The following is a 3,024-nucleotide window of genomic DNA, read 5'->3' as shown; positions in this document are numbered from 1 at the left end:
ATGGGGGTTTCTTTCTGAGCGGATAGGACTGTTTTAAAATTGACTGTGATGATGGTCGCACAACTCTGTGAATATACTCAAAGCCATTGAGTTGTGCCCTTGAAATGGGTGAATTACATGGTAAATGAATTATATCTCAATAAAACTGTTGGGGGAGAAAGTCATGTCCTCCCCCCGACCCCCTTCTCCCGCCAGGAATCCTTAGGCTCCAGCCTCCTGCCTTTGGGAAATCTCTCCCTCCTCCACCCTCTCTCTGCACGCGTGTGCGTGTGCACACACACACACACACACCCCTTTCCATCTCCCCTTCCCGTTACCTTCTTCTGCCTTAAGACATTTTTCACTCTTTTGCCATTGCCACCAACTACAGAGAAGTGCCTTCCCCAAAGAGAAGTTCCTTCCACAGCCAAAGTGCCCCATAGAGGTATTTTCCTAAACACTTTGCTCTTTAAGTTACTCACTTCCCTTTCAGTCCTTGCACGCAGGGGAACAAGGTCGTGAGGAAAGGAGCACGAGGTGTGCTGCCTCCATTTCTTCTGCCTTCGGTTTGTGAGCTTTTCGCAGGGCTTCCAACAGCGCTATGTTGGGACAAAGCATCCGGAGGTTCACAACCTCTGTGGTCTGTAGGAGCCACTGTGAGGAGGGTCCAGGGAAGAATTTACCATTTTCAGTGGAAAACAAGTGGCGGTTACTAGCTATGATGACTTTGTACTTTGGGTCTGGATTTGCTGCACCTTTCTATATAGTAAGACACCAACTGCTTAAAAAATAATCCATGAGACAGATACGAAGAGGAGCATTTTAAGTGTGCAGTCTCTGAAGAAGGATCAAACTCTTGAACTCAGCATCCTAGATATGTTTGTAAATAAACTATGGCATAAAAAAGTTACTCACTTGACAGCTATTAAAGTTACGATTTTAAAGTCCCCGTGGTGATCTATCATGGCAGTCAGTAACAAGTCCTAGTAGTTGTAAATTCCAAGAGCTTCATAATCCCAAGGAAAGAGGGGCCAACTCAACTTCTCCCAAGCCCCACTGGTCTCTGTTCTGAAACGTAACTCAGTCACCTCACAGGTGGGGAGAGAGGGTGAGGAAGAGCGTTGCCAGGGCCAGGTTCTTGCAGGTTTTGGGGTCTGGAACAGGGTGGGCAAACTATAGCCTATGGGCCAAAATCAGCCCACTTCCTGATTTTCTAAATAAAGTTTTACTGGAACACACAGCCACATCCATTCATTTACTTAATGTCTCTGGTTGGCTTCTTGTTACAACAGCAGAGTGGAGTAGCTGTGACAGGGACTGTATGGTCTGCAAAGTCTAAAAATATTTAGTATCTGGCCCTTTCCAGAAAAGGTTTGCTGACCCGACATGGAAGATCCAGGCTTGAACTCCAGCTCATCACATGCTGGGTGTGTGACCTTGGACAAGTCAGTTCCTCTCTTTAAGCTTGTTTCCTCATCAGGAAACCAGAGGCAGTAACAGTGCCTCCCTTATATGTTGCTTGTGCAATGAAAATGACTTCATACGTGTAAAGTGCTTACTTCATATAAAACACTCAATATATGTTGGTGGTTACGATGTTATTTAGAAAATGAGGGCAGTATCTCCTACTTCGTATGGTAATTATGTGAAGTGATGGAGATCAAGCCTGTGAAAACAGTTGGCCAAAAACACGTTTATTATTGTTATAAATATCTTAAAGGCTTTTGAGAGGATTCTTTGCTTCTTAGTAAAGCTACATTAAGTTTTTTGGGGGGAGCAAATTTGGAAATGTGTGAGTGTAGAAAACTCTAATTTCAGAGGAAAAGAGGACCCTTAACCCCCAAATCCAAACTCTCTCATTTAGCAGTCCAAGAAACTGTTACCCCCTGATCCTCAGCTGGGACTTGAACCTGCCCAGAACTCAAGTACTCTTTTGGCTGAGCTCGGTATCTTCCCCAATAACAGGTGCTCAGGAATCCAGGCCTGCATGTCTTTAAACACTTGTGTTGCCTCTGAGGTCCCCACCAGAACCTGTTTAAACAGTAATCTGCTACGAGGTATTGGCATGCAGGTTTGCGGCCCAGGTTTGCAGCCAGGGTAGGGAAGAGACCTTTGTCTCCACACCCTTCAGGGGATTGTCCAGAAGCCAGCTGAGGGTAGCCACCATTGATGACCTGATTTCCTGGACGGTGTTATTTAAATCGGGTTTGGTTTGGGAGATACGGCAGCCTCCCATCCATTCGCTTTGTTTCACAGTGATTAACTGAGTAGCTAATACATGCCAGGCCCTAGGGATACAGCAATGAATGATTCACCCCCTGCCCTTGGCAACTGCCCCCCTTCCTTCTGATGGGGGCGACAATCAAATAGGCATCTGGGCAATTTGGCCCCATAATAAGTCCTGTATTCTCCCCAGGATTTCAGTCCCACACTAAATACTGTACCAATGAATTGGAAAACCACTCTGGGCCAGCTGTATGATAGATGGATGGTAGGAGTTAAGAGTGCCAGCTTTGGAGTAGGTCAGATCTGGGCAGGACTGGCTCTGTAATTTGCTAAATGAAAACGTGGGCACCTTGTTCGAAAATTATTCAAAATTTCAGGATGACAACAGCAGAGCACTGAACTATGCAGGGCCCACGCTGTGAAGCTGGCCCTGCGCCTGGGGTCAAACTGCTTTCCAGCTGGGAACCATCGGACACATCTCTTCACCTGTCTGAGCCTCCATTTCCTCATGTGAACAGAGATGCTAAGGCCAATGTGAGGTCTGGTTGTGGCTAGTAAGTGAGATGAGGCAGGTACAGCGCTGAGCAGGGAGGGCAGGCTCCGCAATGTCACTGCTGTTCTCAGCCTGCAGTGATGGCTGCATTTCATCCTAGGAGAAGAGCGCACACTTATGACTCTTAGATAATAGCTAAGACTTAGACAGCAGATGGTTGATGCCAGACACTGTCTTAAGTTCTTTATGGATGTTCATTTCTTCCTCATTACAACCCCATCATGTAGAGATGGAGAAATTGAGGCCCAAAAAGAAGAGGGAACTTG

The 3,024-nt window shown here is 46.3% G+C and overlaps 1 pseudogene across 1 annotated transcript; it reads left to right on the top strand.

Annotated features, from left to right (window-relative positions):
- The first annotated feature begins 200 nt into the window (after positions 1-200).
- Positions 201-866, top strand: LOC114894856 (annotated as a pseudogene). The gene has a single exon (XR_003793342.1). The product of XR_003793342.1 is annotated as a cytochrome c oxidase subunit 7C, mitochondrial pseudogene (transcript).
- Positions 867-3,024: the final 2,158 nt, after the last annotated feature.

This window comes from Monodon monoceros, unplaced genomic scaffold (genome assembly GCF_005190385.1).
Source record: "Monodon monoceros isolate NGI ecotype Baffin Bay Population unplaced genomic scaffold, NGI_Narwhal_1 Super_Scaffold_13, whole genome shotgun sequence".
Classification (NCBI taxonomy): Eukaryota; Metazoa; Chordata; class Mammalia; order Artiodactyla; family Monodontidae; genus Monodon; species Monodon monoceros.
Note: the sequence above shows the minus strand (reverse complement) of the source record. Positions and strands in the feature narration are given on the sequence as shown.